This window comes from Balaenoptera borealis (assembly GCF_965194805.1).
Source record: "Balaenoptera borealis genome assembly, chromosome: 1".
Classification (NCBI taxonomy): domain Eukaryota; kingdom Metazoa; phylum Chordata; class Mammalia; order Artiodactyla; family Balaenopteridae; genus Balaenoptera; species Balaenoptera borealis.
Window position 1 is genome coordinate 41,986,694 of NC_138860.1, and position 16,881 is coordinate 42,003,574.

General features: G+C 39.9%; 1 protein-coding gene across 1 annotated transcript in view; it reads left to right on the forward strand.

Moving 5' to 3' along the window:
- RPS6KC1 (ribosomal protein S6 kinase C1) overlaps nucleotides 1-16,881 on the forward strand; it is a 243,669-nt gene that overhangs the window by 216,350 nt on the left and 10,438 nt on the right. The gene's annotated exons all lie outside the window — the stretch shown is intronic.

Sequence of the window (16,881 nt, forward strand, 5' to 3'; positions counted from 1 at the left end):
TCCTTAAGAACGTTGATGTTCAAACATCTGTTTGAGTCCTTGCTCTCTTTTGATTTTATACTTTTATATGAAAGTACCAGTGTCCTTGACTGTTATGTTACTATGTTCTCTATAGGAGAGCTTTACCAGTGGGTCGCCAATAACTTGGTGTAATGCCACCTATCTTCAGGCAAGGCATGAAAATCTACCATTTCTGTTTCACAGAAGGGTAAGTTAAGCTCCCTAAGAGTAAAAAAGAATGCCGTGATTCTAGCAGTTTGTTTTAACTATGATATGATTAATACTTTTTTGGAACATATATCCTTTCAACTTACTTGTTGTAATAACTGACCTCCTGTTAACATACTTAAACTTGCCTTTTAAACCTTTTTAAACAGCTATATTTCCTGTTGTGTTTTGATGCTCAGGCTTTTCCTACCCTATCTTATTTCAGAGTCATTGTGAACCAAGACTGAGTTTGGCTTTTATATAGTGCATTTAATGAAGAATTTAAAATCTATAAATAATATTCATGCTATGACCAGTAACATTATGTTAGGACCCTACACATAGTATGCCTTAGTTGAATTCACTTGTTCATAATTTATGACTCTAAATAGAGAGAAATCTGACTATAGCACTGAAAGATTCTTTGCCTCTCAGGGGGCCCTTTCTAACATCTTTATTGGACTCACTTAGGGATTACTTTATAGCAAGGGCCAAGGCATAAGATGCATTATCTTTCTTCTTAGAGTAGTTGATTTAACCTTTGGTATTTCTAAATGCTCTGGGTAATGAATGAAGCCTCGTATTTCAAGTTCTTTCTCTGAGGATTGTGGAATATAATAGAAAGTCTTAGTCTTTTAAAACTATAAAACTATATAAAACACTATACCAGTGTTATCTGGTCCTGTCTCTGTAACTAACTGGCCTTTTCTTTTAACTTTAATCAAATAACAATATTCTAGACCTGTTCCCTCACCTATAGAATGAAAAGGTAGTTGAGTTCTAAGCTTCCCAAGTATATGGTGGCCTTTCTCTTTTTCAGAGTGAACTAATTTGATAAACCAACATTGTAAAAATACAAGGTTAATGAAAATCTTAAATTGGTACTTAACTGTTTTCTTATAATTGTTTTTTTTAGTAATCCCAGATACTTGGGTTACTGCCATTTACCCACTCAGTAGCATAGCCCTTAGTGGTTATGTGGCTATAAAAATTTAAAATAGATTGAAATATTAAAAGACTATTTCTCAGTCAGCTCTACGCTGGAAAAGGAGAGTTGAAAGTCCAGATAGAAGTACACAGAGGTGAAAGGAGGGTAGGACACACCTACATTTATTCACTTCTTAGACCTTTCTCAACAACCGTGGTGGTTTTCCTACCCCCATTGCCCTCATCTATCATATTTTATGTGTTTATTTGACTCACTTATTGGGCAGGCATAATCAGAGTACAAAATTGATACTTTCTGTTCCTATTTAATGTAGAACATTAACCTCTACCAGTCTAGGTAATTTGGACTTTTGAGTATTTGATGTCTACTCAGCTCATTTTAAGGATTTCATATCAAGTCCTCATGTTGAAGGGTTACTAAATGGCAAAAGCTGTGAAGTCAGCTATTTCTAAGTACAGTTGTAAACTTAGTAGCCGTAGGGAAATGGGAAGCAAAGTACTATAGGTTTTTGTGACTCGGCATCACTTATTCTCTCAAGGACAGTAAATAGGAAACCGGAGAACAAGTTTCTTTTTTAGGAAGATTTACAATAGTGGTAATATGTAGTCAGATGGCATAGCATTGCATTTTTTGTCCCTATCACATGACTTCTTCCCTTGATCCAGGGATCTATCTCAGGGAGAAATAGCGGCAGAGAAAATGTGTGGAGGTGTAAGAGAGAAAGTGAGTGTTACTCTAGGAAAGTGAAGCAGGGTACTTGTCAGGCGTGTTGGCCCAGATATCTGGAGCAATAGAGAGCATGTTTTTTTGAGCTAGATTTAAAGTGCTATTCTTTGTTCTTCGCCTAGCAAGAGTTAGGCAGAAACTGAAACTGTTCCTCCTATCCCAGGAAAAAAGATGCTGAACTAACTTTTTGGAAAGAATTAAGTGACACGCTTATCCAGAGTTGGTTCTAGCTCTGCTTTCTTGCAGAAGACAGCTGGTGAGTGTCTACGAAGAGCTGCTTTCATTCCTTTGGGCAGGAAAACCTCTTATTGAATGGGGTAAGGAAGAATGGCAAATGAACCAGCTTTTAGTCACACTTAGAGATGTTGGCATCCTGCTTTTGTAAGTCTCAAAAAATTTTCATATCAAAAAGGTAACTCCTTGTCATGGACATATATACACTACCAAATGTAAGATAGATAGCTAGTGGGAAGCAGCCGCATAGCACAGGGAGATCAGCTCAGTGCTTTGTGACCGCCTCGGGGGGTGGGATGGGGAGGGTGGGAGGGAGGGAGATGCGGGAGGGAGGAGATGTGGGAACGTGTGTATATGTGTAGCTGATTCACTTTGTTATAAAGCAGAAACTAACAACAACAACAACAAAAAAAAGGTAACTCTTCTGGGAATGTTGATCAAATTCCTCCTAAAGCTAATCCACAAGGCAGGAATTTGACCAGCCCCACCCAAAGAGGCAAATGTCAAAGGGGATTTGACAAATGTAAAGGGATTTGAGCCTGTTTCAGTGCCCAAATAATGACTGCAGTGTGATGTTGCCCTTATCATATGGGAGACAGACATGAAATTGACTCAGTTGTGACATAGATAGAAAATAAGAAGAAAAGGAGGTGTAGTGTTGGCAAAACAAAAAATCTATACAACTGTTCAGTCTGGGTTGTTCTGGAAAGAAAATGTGTTAGATATTTGAAGGATCTGTCTTCAGCAAAAACATTCTAAATGCCTAAGAAAACTATAAAACTGAACATGTCCCCTCCCTGTGCTCTCCTACTCTTTTCTCATTCTTCTCCGTCTTCCTCTCTTCATCGCCTCTTCATCTACCCACCCTGCCTCCTATGGGTTTCTCTGGTCACTGAACAAAAGACATGGTACCTGTCTTCAAGGATCTTATAAAACTCGGGAAATAAAGCATAAATAATAAGTAGGGCAGAATGTTGTGTTGCAGGGTACAAATAGAGTACGGTGAGCATACAGAGGAGAGATCCGAGGAACTGCAGGAAGGCTTCCTGTATTGGAACAAAACCTTGACCTCTGAATGGTATTTTTAAACATAAGGACTTTTCTTTTTTCCAGATTTTGTTTGGGAAGAAGGAAAGTTTCCAGTGGAACAAAAAACAGTTGTATACAAAGGCATGGCGCTGGAAAAACGTAAAGCTGGGCGTATTGTGTTTGGACTGGTGCATAGGCATATGAATTTGAAGGGTGGGTTGGGGCCAGATTAAATGCCACGTGGACATTTGGACTTCGTTCTCTAAGTTGTAGGGGACTTTAGAGAGATGACATTACTGCAGCCTGCTGTTAAAAAGGTAACTTTAGGGTTAGAATGGAGAATAATATTGGAGAGAAAGTGATAAGAGGCAGAGAGATCAGTTAGGAGTCACTGCAGAAATTCAGGCAAGAGATAAAGTCCTAAGTTGAGGAGATAGAATACAAAAGAGGGGTACATGACCGTCCTCTCATCCATGTCTCTCAGGTGTAGAGTTTCCCTATCAGATAATTGCTTTCCTTTTTTCATGAAGCCAGTTTATACTAGGAGATACCGATTTGTTGTTTGTAAAATCACCTCCAAGGAATCACCAGAGAGACAAACCAGGAGAGCTTCTACACTTTTCCCGCGTTGGTTGATAACGGTGTTTACTATTCTGAGCTTAAAACCCCTGGGTCCCATCTCACTTTCTTTCATCATTTTGTGCCACTTCTTCCCACCTTTTAAACAGTTGGCTTTGCTTTCTATTTGGCTGGTGTTCTGCTCTTACTCTTAGAAGGCATTGCGTCCTGTCAGGTGATTGCTCTCCCCTCTGACCTACCTGTAGCTTAGCTTAGTGGGCCTCAAAAAAAATGATTCCAATCTGGGTCAAGGAAATACAGCGATTTTTACTTTTCTTGTGACTTTAAGTTTGAAATTACTCCCCCCAAAAAAAGTTTTAGGGAAGTGAAAAAAAAGGGGTTCCCAAACCATCAACATTAGCATCACCTGGGAACTTGTTAGAAAAGCATATTCTTGAACTCTATTCCAAATCTACTGAATCAGAATTCTGGGGGCTGGCACAGCAATCTGTTTTATTTAGCAAGCCCTTCCAGGTGATTCTGATGCATGATCAAGTTTGAGAACCACTGTCTTAGTTTAACGTCAGTTTACTGCCTCTGCTTTGTATGAACATAAACATCCTGCCCTGTGGTGTGTGTTTTGAGTTTGAAGACATTTCCCACCACTTAGCGTATTTCCCAGAAGGCTGGCCCAAGCAGTTTTTGCATAAATGGGAACAGATGACAAGAGAAGATAGATAATGAGGACAACAAGGAGGAAGGGAAAAGGCAAGGGGAATAGCCAGTTGGATAAAGAAAACATCAGAGGAGGGGACAAAGGGAGGCATACATGGTGGGGAGTGATTCTGTCCCCCCAAAGAGACTCAGCCACTTCCGTCATAGTTACTAGATTCAAATGACTCATCCATTTAGAAGTAGAATAAGCATTATAGTCATAATTCTTTTCATTACTTGTTGTATACTGCTGGGTTGTTTGCTCATTCTTAAGCAGAGCCACAGTGGAAATTTAGTATTTAGTCCCTGCGTTGTTCAGAATCTGAATGTAAAGAATCTAAACCAAGTTTGAGAAAGATGCCAGAATGTTCTCATCTCATTCTGAAGGGTAGCAGAACTGCTCAGTGTTCTCTTTAGAACTGAGGGACTTAGCTTGGGATGCTTTCTCGGTAGACTTGGTTTGGCCTGTTGAAAATGGGCACCAAGCTTCACAGGAGTAAAGTAAAATGTATGAAATGTTCCCTGAAGGCTTTGTGTGTGTGTGTGTTGGTGGGGGGGAAATGTGGGTGACCCACTATTTTCCTATTTTTCACTTTAAATTAAGGCTCTTTTGTTTATACGGTACCAAGGTTATTAGATGAGATGATTAATAAAGTATATTTTGACCAAATATATATTGACCTCTCATGAGCATCTGCAAGATGTTTGGATAATTTCATGTTTTCAGTAGGTGGGGTTTCAGTGTTGGCAGTGGCTTCATGTGTCTCTGTGTTCTTGCTATGCCTGGACTCAGCCTCAATAGTAATGTGCTATCCTTCTTAAAAATGACACTATTTCTTTCTTTTTTTGGTTATCTATTTTATTTTATTTTAACATCTTTATTGGAGTATAATTGCTTTACAATGGTGTGTTAGTTTCTGCTGTATAACAAAGTGAATCAGCTATACGTATACATACATCCCCATATCTCCTCCCTCTTGCGTCTCCCTCCCACCCTCCCTATCCCCCAAAATGACACTATTTCTTAAGCCGCCAGTGATAGGACATGCTTTGCACAAGTCTTTTCACTGGTAGACAGAGGTTCCCCCAACACCTGCTTCTCCCCGCTGATTATGAGCAGAGGCACACCACGCGATTGTGGTTAGGGAATACAGTATCTGGTGAACAGAAAAAAGCCTCTGTGCCCCTGAGAGAAGCAGCCCTCCTGCTGGTAAGCGTCCTCTGGGGCTGTTTCCCCGAGTCTTTTGGCCGCAGAGGCCGGACTCTTCCCACCGTGTCGTCACTCTCTCATTCGCTTGCTCCTCTAACCTGTGTTTCAAGTGTAAGGCCCTGAGCAACTCCCGACAAGCGTGATGTGGGTAAAGGGGGTGCTGGATAGAATTTGGTATTTTGAGAAAGAAGATCTGCTGCCTGCTTTTTATTCTCTCACCTCTCACTTCAAACCCTAAACTTTCCTCATTCAACTCACCCCTCCGGGTCATACCTCCACCTAACGTGACTCCAGCAGGACCTGAAAGTTCACTCAGGCTCGTATTACCCTAGCATCAAAGGCCACTTCAAGGCAAAGGGCTTCTTTTTGCCTGCACCTTGTTCCTGTGATCAAAACACCCCCATCACACCTTTCTTGACTGTAAGGATCCCCTGAAGATTGCCAGTCTGGATCTCGCCCTGGCCATTTCTTTGGCCTTTCTGACGCTGGTCAGTCTTGGCACTCAGAAAGCAGAAAGCGACAGCCCTCCTGACGTTGCCACTCTCTATCCCTCTGCTGCAGACTGAAGCCCTGTCCGGCAGCTTATTTCCGCTGTGGGCTGTCGTGGCGTGAGGGAGCCGAGGGGAGAGCGGTGGCTGCCCGCTGCAGCTGTCTCCTTTAGAATCAGCCACCCCCATTCCCCAGGTGCCAGAATAGCTTGCTGGGTTTAGAATGCTCCCCATCGCTACCTCTCCCGCCCATGGCAGCGTTGGTAGCAGCCTTCCAACGAGTCTTTTGTTGTGGAAGCTCTAAACCCATGGTAGGGAAATTACCAGGAGACTCTTCCCCAGCCTGCCCTCCCTCCCCTTGCTCCGCCTCTTTCTTCCCTTCCTTTGTCTCCTTCCGTAGCTGGGGTCAGAGTCCCTAGCCAGACTGAGAGCATGGTTGCGATTCCAGGACCCAGATGCCAGTGTGTGGCAGCATCTGGCTTCTTGGCAAGCGTTGCCGGCAGTTGTGCTGGCTGCTTCTAGGCCTGTCATGTGGCTGAGCCCGCTAATGGGGGCCCTGTCACAAAACGGAGTTTCTTTGAGAATATGGTTTCAACCAAGGAGCCCACCAGAAAACAATGAACTGCGCGGAGAGGACATGAATTATTGGGCAGGGTGACTGCAGACTAGAGCTTTGATGCTGATCCTGGACCTGTTTTGCAAAAATCCCCGTTTCATGTTGTTGGAGTCTGCACCTCCTGTAACCTCACCTTCTTGTGCTGTTAGTGTTTGAGGTGCCTTAAGGCATGGAGCTCCTTGAAAGAGAAACACAAATCACGAGAAATGTTGAGATAAAATCCTGCTCCTCAGAGGCGCCTGTTTGGCACGGTGAGCGCATGATAACAGCTTGCTTTAGAAAGGTGACATTTCTGCTGAAGGCTGAATAATAAAACACGCATTTTAAAAACTCAGCTCTTCCCTGTCTTCTGACGGTTGACTTTCGGAGTGAAGGCCATTGCTTCCATGTGAAGGGTCTTTTCTGAGGCTAGCCTCTCCAGCCCCAAACAAGGGTTGATTAACTCTTGTCATCACTGATGAGGCCAAGGAGCTCTTTAAATTAATTATCACATAATAGGGCTGTTAGTACTTTTTTTCAAGGTGCAAATACTGAGTACTCAGAATGTGTCAAGCACTGTCTGAGGCATTGCGGAGCAGAGACAAAGATGGAGAACAACACAGAGTTGCGGCCCTCCCCCAACCCAGGATGCAGGCCACTGGTGACCAGATTACATAGGCTCCCATTATTTCATTTCTTCCCCACACCTACACAATTGGACAGGGCAGTGATAGGCTCTGTGTTTTACAAAGGGAGGAACTAAAGTCCCAAGAAGTTGCCTTACCCCAGTTGGCATGGCGAGCTAGTAAGAGCTGTGATGGAAAACCGGGTAGCTGTACTTGCGCTTCACTAAGCAGATATGTGTTGGACTCTTAGGTTATAAACGCCTAAGGGCAGGGACTATGTCTTCAACTTTTTGCACATCTGCCCCCAATTAGCAACCTCTGCTCACTCATGACCCTGTCCCCGTACATCTCACCTCAACACACTCACACACACACTCACACACACACACACTCACTCTAGTACAGGGACTCTACAAACTGAGGCCAAGTTCTTCCTGTGACAGGCTAAAGGAAGGAATCAAGAGGAAGGATAAAGCAAAAAATTAGCTTGAATTAAAAGATGGTGATGATCCTGGGAAGATGGTGGTAATGATGGCAGTAGCATACTACTCACATAATCCCATGTATAAACGTACAGAGCAATTAGATAAGCGAAGTCAAAATTTCATAGACGACATTTACAACAAAACTAGGTAACAAGATACCAGGAATCCCAGAATGTGAGCAGTTGGGGACAAAATACCAAGAACCACAAGACTCGCATGATAAGCACATCCGTGTGGGAAACAAAAGGAAGAAACAGTGCAGCTTTTGACTGGACTGGAGAATGGGAGAATCCTAGCTAGCCAACTGGTACTCATTAGGAAACTCAGTGGGCCAAGTTGAGGACAGCAGCTGAAGGTGAAGGCGTTTTGCCTGCTCAAACACCTGGTAAAGTGCAAAGAGCTTGCAATACAAGAGAATAAAGGGGCGGGCTCCTTGAACTCTCAAAATTGACCTGCCAGAACAGCTTTCTAGTACAGGGCCCTACATTGAGGAGAAATTGCTGGGAATGGAATCACAACGGAGCAGGGTAGGGACAAGAGAAAGGTCCAGTTCAAAGGAAGGGAAGGGCGGCCGGGAAATCTCAGAAAGCAAGATGTCATACTTCTTTTTTTTTTTTTTTTTAAACACTTCACAAAAACAACAGAAGAGGGAGCTCTGTGAAGTTGGAGCATTTTAAAATTTAACCTGCTTCATTCTCATAGTTTAGGAAAACTAATTTCACATAAAAATACACAACAGAAAAGAATCAAGTCCCATATAAAGTTATTATAAGAAAAAAAAGAGAATTAGGAATAGAATAACATCCTTACAGATAATGAAAGCACTCTGGAAAGATGTTCTCACAAAACAGATAAAAATTAATTTACAATTTCAAAGTGTACTGCAAGACATTAAGAAAATTATACAAGACAGGAAAGAACAGCATAAATCATAAGTAGAAAACTCAGAAATGATGTGACATCTCAGGAAAGACTTAGAGATAAAATTTAAACAATTATTTCAGAAATGAAGATTAAACTGGGAGGACCAAAAGAGTGAATAAACACGACAGATAATGCCTTAAGAGAAATATAAAATGAAAATTAAAAATTAAAAAAAAATTTTTCTTAATTCAGACTTTTAGTGCAGTTTTGGGTTCATAGCCAAATTGAGGGGAAGTTACAGAGAATTCCCAAAGGCCCTTTGCCCCACACATATGTAGCCTCCCCCATCATCAACATCCCCCACCAGAGCGGTACATTCATTACAACGGATGAGCCTACATTGACACATCATTACCACCCAAAGTCCAAGTTCGTGGTTCACTCTTGGTGTCACATTCTTGGTGTCACACTTTCATTACAAATGTATAATGACACGTATCATTCTGGTGTAAAGAGTATTTTCACTGCCCTCAAAATACTCTGCAACTGCCTATTTATCCCTCCCTACCTCCTCCCACCCCCGACACCTGGAAACCACTGAACATTTTACTGTCTCCATTGCTTTTCCTAGAATGTCATAGATGGAATCCATATGTGATGCAGCCTTTCAGATTGGCATATTTCACTTAGTAATATGCATTTAAGGCTCCTCCATGTCTTTATGGTTTGATAGCTCTTTTTTTTTTTTTTTTTTAGTAAATTTATTTTATTTATTTTTGGCTGTGTTGGGTCTTCGTTGCTGCGTGCAGGCTTTCTCTAGTTGCGGCGAGCGGAGGCTACTCTTCCTTGCGGTGCATGGGCTTCTCATTGCGGTGGCTTCTCTTGTTGCGGAGCATGAGCTCTAGGCGCTCGGGCTTCAGTAGTTGTGGCACGTGGGCTCAGTAGTTGTGGCTTCTGGGCTCTAGAGCGCAGGCTCAGTAGTTGTGGCACATAGGCTTAGTTGCTCCATGGCATGTGGGATCTTCCCGGACCAGGGCTCAGACCCATGTCCCCTACATTGGCAGGCAGATTTTTAACCGCTGAGCCACCAGGGAAGTCCCAGCTCATTTTTAAAAAATTTATTTTATTTTATTTTATCTTATGTTTATTTTTTAAATTCTTGGCTGCGTTGGGTCTTCGTTGCTGCATGCAGGCTTTCTCTAGTTGTGGCGAGCAGGGGCTACTCTTAGTTGTGGTGCACGGGCTTCTCATTGCGGTGGCTTCTCCTGTTGCAGAGCACGGGCTCTAGGTGCGCAGGCTTCAGTAGTTGTGGCACACGGGCTCAGTAGTTGTGGCTCGTGGGCTCTAGCGTGCAGGCTCAGTAGTTGTGGCGCATGGGCTTAGTTGCTCCGTGGCATGTGGGATCTTCCCAGACCAGGGCTTGAACCTGTGTCCCCTGCATTGGCAGGTGGCATCTTAACCACTGTGCCACCAGGGAAGTCCCCAGCTCATTTCTTTTTAAGGCTTAATAATTTTCCATTGTTTGGATGTACCACAGTTTATTTATCCATTCATCTGCTGAAGGACATCTTGGTTGCTTCCAAGATGGTTGGGCCATCATGAATAAAGCTGCTATAAATATCCATGCGTAGGTTTTTGTGTGGACATAAGTTTTCAACTCATTTGGATAAACACTAAGGAGCTTGACTGCTGGATTGTATGGTAAAAGTATGTTTAGCTTGGTAAGAAAATGTCCAATGGTCTTCCAAAGTGGCTGTACCATTTTGCATTGCTATTGGCAATGAATGAGAGTTTCTGTTGCTGTACATCCTCTCCAGCATTTGGTGTTGTCAGTGTTGCAGATTTGGGGCATTCTAATAGGTGTGTGGTGGTATCTCATTGTGGTTTTAATTTGCATTTCTCTGATGACGTATGATGTGGAGCATCTTTTCATATGCTTATTTGCCAATCTGTGTATCTTCTTTAGTGAAGCGCCTGTTAAGGTTTTTGGCCCATTTAAAAAAGTAGGTTGCTCATTTTCTTATTGTTGAGTTTAAGAGTTCTTTGTATATTTTGGAGAACAGTCCCTTATCAGCTATGTATTTTGCAAATATTTTCTCCCAGTCTGTGGCTTGTCTTCTCATTCTCTCGACATTGTCTTTTGCAGAGCAGAAATTTGAAATTTTAACAAAGTCCTGCTTATCAGTTATTTCTTTCATGGAAAGTGCTTTTGGTCTGGTATCTAAAAAGTCACTGCCATACCTAAATGCATCTAGGTTTTTATTCTAGGAATTTTATAGTTTTTTTTTTTTTAATCTTTAGGTCTGTTATCCATTTTGAGTTAATTTTTGTGAAGGGTGTAAGGTCTGTGTCTGGATTCATTTTTTTGCATGTTCAGTTGTTTCAGTACCATTTGTTGAAAAGACTCCATTGTATTGCCTTAGCTTCTTTGTCAAAAATCAGTTAACCGTATTTATGTGGTTCTATTAATACTTCTGGGGTCTCTATTCTGTTTAACAATCTATTTGTCCATTCTTTCACCAATACCACACTGTCTTGATTACAGTAGCTTTATAGTAAATCTTTAAATTGGATAGTGTCAGTTGTCTAACTTTGTGTTTCAATATTGTGTTGGGTATTTTGGGTCTTTTGCCTTTCCATATAAACTTTAGAATCAGTTTGTTGATATCCACAAAATAACTTGCTGAGATTCTGATTGGGATTGCATTGAATCTATAGATCAAAGTGGGAAGAACTGACATCTTGACAATATTTAGTCTTCTTATGTATGAACATGAAATACCTCTCCATTTATTTAGTTCTTTGACTTTGTTCATCATAGTTTTGTAGTTTTCCTCATACGAAGATCTTGTCTTTTTCTTTTTGTTCAACTTATACTAAAGTATCTCATTTTCGGGGGGGTGCTAATATAATGGCATTGCGTTTTTTAACTTAAAATTTCACTTGTTCATTGGTAGTATATAGGAAATTGTATCCTGCAACCTCACTATAATGGCTTACTAGTTCCAAGAGTTTTTTTTGTCAGTTCTTTCCGATTTTCTGCGTAGCTAATCATGTCATCTGTGAACAAATACAGTTTTATTTCTCCTTTTCCCATCTGCATACCTATTGTTTCCTTGTCTTGTATTATTGCATTAGCTTAGAACTTCCAGTATGATGTTGAAAAGGAACAGTGAGAGGGGACATCCTTGTCTTGTACCTGATCTTAGTGTGAAACTTTGAGTTTCTCACCGTTAAGTATGATGTCAGATGTAGATTTTTTTTTTTAATAAGGAGTACTTTATTTACTTTCATCTCTTTTTTTGTACTTTTTAAAAATTGAAGTACAGTTGATTTACGTGTCATGTTAATTTCAGGTGTACAGCACAGTGATTCAGTTATATATATTATATATCTAATATATATATAAAATATAAAAAAACATATATTCTTTTTCAGATTCTTTTCCCTTATTGATTTTTAAAAAATATTGAGTATAGTTCCCTGTGCTATACGGTAGGTCCATGTTGGTTATCTATTTTATATATAGTAGTGTATATATGTTAATCCCAAACTCCTAATTTATCCCTCCCTATAGATTTTTTGTAAATGTGCTTATCAAGCTGAGGAAGCTGCCCTCTATTCCTACTTCACTGAGAGTCTTTATGAATGTGGGGTAGATTTTTTTTAAATTTTAATTTAATTTTTAATTTTAATTTTTTTATTTTTTGGGCTGTGTCATGCAGCTTGTGGGATCTTAGTTCCCTGACCAGGGATCGAACCCAGGCCCTCAGCAGTGAAAGCATGGAGTCCTAACCACTGGACTGCCAGGGAATTCCCTAATTTTTATTTTATATTGGAGTATAGTTGATTTACAATGTTGTGTTAGTTTCAGATGTACAGCAAAGTGATTCAGTTATACATATACATATTTCTATTCTTTTTCAAATTCTTCTCTCAGTTAGGTTATTACAGAATATTGAGTATAGTTCCCTGTGCTATACAGTAGGTCTATGTTGGCTATCTAGTTTTTATATAGTATTGTGTATATGTTAATCCCAACCTCCTGATTTATCCCTCCCTATAGATTGTTTGTAAATATGCTTCATCAAGCTGAGGAAGCTCCGGTCTGTTCCTACTTCCCTGAGAGTCTTTATGAATGTGGGGTAGATTTTGTCAAATGCTTTTTCTGTATCTACTGATATGATCATGTGATTTTTCTTTTTTAGGCTGTTATGATGGATTCATTAATCAGTTTTTGAATGTTGAGCCATTCCCTCAATTTTTGTTTGTTCGAAGAGGTCTTTTTTTATCTTTCACTTTTGAATGTTAAGTTCTCAGGATACAAAATTCTAGGTTGGCATTCTTTTTTCTCTCAACACTTTAAATATTTCACTCCACTCTCTTCTTGCTTGCATGGTTTCTAAGGAGAAGTCAGATGTGAGTCCTATCTTTGTTCCTCTAGGTGTAACTTCCTGGATCTGTGGTTTGATGTCTGGCATTAATTTGGGGGACATTCTGTTATTATTATTTCAAATATTCTGTTTCTTCCTTCTCCTTCTGGTATTACCATTACATATATGTTATACCTTTTGTAGTTACCCCACAGTCCTTGGATATTCAGTTCTGGGTTTTTTTCCAATCTTTGTTCTCTTTGCTTTTCTGTTTTCAAGGATTCTCTTGATATATCCTCTAGCTCAGATATTCCTTCCTCAGCTATGTCCAGTCTACTAATAAGTCCATCAAAGATATTCTTCATTTCTGTTACAGTGTTTTTGTTTTTATCTCTAGCATTTCTTTTTGGTTCTTTCTTAGGATTTCCATTTATCTGTTTACATTGCCCATCTGTTCTTCCATGTTGTCTACTTTACCCATTAGAGTCCTTATAACTTTAATCATACTTGTTTTAAATTTGCAGTGTGGTAATGCCAACATCTCTGTTCTGTTGCTTGCTCTGTGTTTTCAGCCTTTTGGTATGCTTTGTAATTTTTTCTTGATAGCCAGACATGATGTACTATGTAAAATGACCTGCTGTAAATAAGCCTTTAGTAATGTCATTGTGAGGTATGGGGAGAGGGGAAGCATTCTATAGTCCTGTGATTAGGTCTCACTCTTTTAGTGAAACTATACCTCTGGACTGTGAAATTCACAAGAGTTTCTTAGTTTTTTTCAACCCCCTTAGGTAGGACAGGATGGCTAGAATGGACTGGAGTTAGATATTTCCATTCTCCCACATGGAAGCTAGAGGAGACTGGAGTTGGGTATTTTCCTTCCCCAGCTCAGTTAGGCTCTGATAATATCCCAGCAGGTTAGGCTATGGTTAACTAGTTTCCCCTGAGGGAAGGTCTTGTCAAGAAGAACAGAATGCTCTGGCATATTTCAAAATGGTTCCTTTTCCTCTCCCTTGCTGGGAGCATGGAAGCATGAGGGGATTTTTCTCTGATAAGTTGATAAATTGGTTGAGTTTCTGGAGGTAAATCTCATGATATTGTAGGGGACCCCAATGACTGAGTCCCCTGGAGTTTTTAAGTCTCAAGCTTGTCCACATTGAGCCTCTATCACTTTGTCAATTACAATTCAGGTTTTCCTTCCACAGCCTAGGTTCCCACCTGAGTCTTCCATTTGTGAATTTCTGCTATGGTAAGCCATGACTCCCTGTATTCACTTGTCTGTCTCTCCAGTCTTGGGAGCAGCAGTTTGCCTTGTGTATTTGCCCATCTCTTACAGATCCAAGAAGAACTGTTGTTTTTTCAGTCTGTTCAGAATTTTACTTGTTGTTAGGATAGAGTGGTGACTTCTAAGCTCCTTGCATGTGGAACTGGAAACTGAATGTCAGAAAAATTTTTTAAATAAAAAAATTAAGAGAGAAAGAGATACAAAGGGTTAAAGAAAAAGTGCCAAATATTGAAGTGGGCAAAGGAAATTGGATATATGGTTGGTAGGAGATCACAAAGAAAACCAAAGCAAGGCAATTGAACTATAAAAACTAATTCAAGAAAACTTTCCTGAAAATTAAAAAAAAAAAAATTGAAGCTAAATATAGAAATAGCACACTGCATACCTGAGAATGACTACAGTATGACTAACACCAAGAAAAGGAAGAAATCCTTTGAGCTTTTAGAAGAAAAAGTGCACATGACTTACAAAGGAGAAAAGATTATCATTAATCACTTCTCAACAACAGTGTTTTACTGAGGGGGGAAAAAAATGAAACAACATAGAGTTAACCCTTGAACAACATGGGTTTGAACTCTGTGGGTCCACTTATATGTGTTTATCAATAGTAAATACTACAGTACTACACCATCCCTGGTTGGTTGAATCTGCAGGTGTGGAACTGTGGATACAGAGGGACTGCAGATATGGAGTGCCAAATATAAGTTATACCTAAATTTTCTACTGTGTGGAGGATCAGGTCCCCTAACCCTTGTGTTGTACAAGGGTCAACTGTATTTAAAATAAGGAAAGAAAGAGTGAGCCAAGGATTTTATACCCAATAAAGCTAACTTTTAAGTATAAACAGCACAGTAGTTATCAACATGTGAGTATTCATGGAGTATTATTTGCATGAGCTCTTCCTGAGAAATCTACTAGAGAATATATTGTAGATGACTGAGGTGATGAGAAAGACACCAACGTAAGACTTAAGCATTAAGTGGGGACTTCCCTGGTAGTCCAGTGGTTGAGACTCCACATTTCCAATGCAGGGGGCACGGGTTCGATCCCTGGTTGGGGAACTAAGATCCCACGTTCCGTGCGGTGCCGGGCGGGGTGGGAGGAAGACTTAAGCATTAAGTAAATAGTTGCCCTTAGAACTAGGACTAAAGGAGGACTAAGGGGGAAAGAGTATAGTGTGTAATGACCTTATGCTCTGACAGTGTAGATTTGGTAGGTCTATTTTTTTAATGGGGAAAGTAGGGAGAGCATATACAAAAATATAAAAATACCTTTGGTAATCATGTTGGTGGTGATATTAGTGTTGTCATTCTGAGATTGTTGCTGTGTAACGTGGGATAAAACAAATAAGTCATCGTGAAATGTTCTAAGTCTATCACCCCCTCTGCTTTTAAGAACCAGGATTCTCAGAATGGAAGAAAGAAGATTCCAATGTTACAGAGAAGTGGTTAGGTAAAAGCTCTGTAGTGTTGAATTTGAATAGAAAGCACCAATATGCATTTATAAGATGTTTTTCCTTTGAATCAATACTATTTCCTAGTTTATTCCACTGAAAAGTCTCAGAAACTATGTCTAATTTAGCAAAGAGCATCTCTAGCACTCAGATTGTGGTTTTGAAATACCATTTTTCTGTAAAATAAATTATGGCTTCTTGGAGAAATAAGTCTGGGGCAGAAAGTTTACAAAATGAAGCTGGAACATCTTGGATAACAAAGAAGCAATCAAAGATTTCTAGGGTCATGTCAAAAGGACACAGAGCCTCCTACTGGCCAAAGATGGGACAATTTGACCTTTAGTAATGAGAAAAACCGAAACCCATCATGTATGTTTAATCCATGATTTAATAATGATATTACAAAGAATGATCACCTTCAGAGAATTATAGAGAACTAATTCATTATCTTGAAAACTGGGAAATAAAGGGAAAGAATTAAGCATTTATACTGATTTTTATATGAACTGTATCACTGGGTATCCAAATAGTAAATGAGGGACAGAGTCTCTTATAGAGTTATTCCAGCTACAGAATGTAAAAGAAGTGATAGAATTAGACTATCACCATTTTGCAACCCCTAATGGATGAATACAAGCATTAAACATCAATGGCTGCTAAGATTATAAAAAGAAAGACAACCAGACATTTTGTGTCTCCTATAGTATTATTGCTAAACACCACCTGTAGTCTTCATGAGGGGGTCCAAAAGCGGTCTGATACTTAAGTGGACTGAGCTTGCAATTTTCAGGAAATACAGAAGTCATAGGAACATGTTGAACTTTTCCATGAGTATGCAGTCAGCAACATCAAGACATTGGGAAACTATATGTCAAATTGCCTGAATTCTTCAACAGATAATTTATAAAGATATGAAAATGATGGAGGAGAAACCCATAGATTAAAAGAAAGATACTGAAAATTTTAAGTGCATGTCTAAACAATAGTGTCTAGAGATGCACGTTTTGATGATAAAATGATTTTTAAAATGGAAAGAAGTGATAACTACAACAGGATAACTGTTACTTTGGGGGAAGGGAGGGATTATG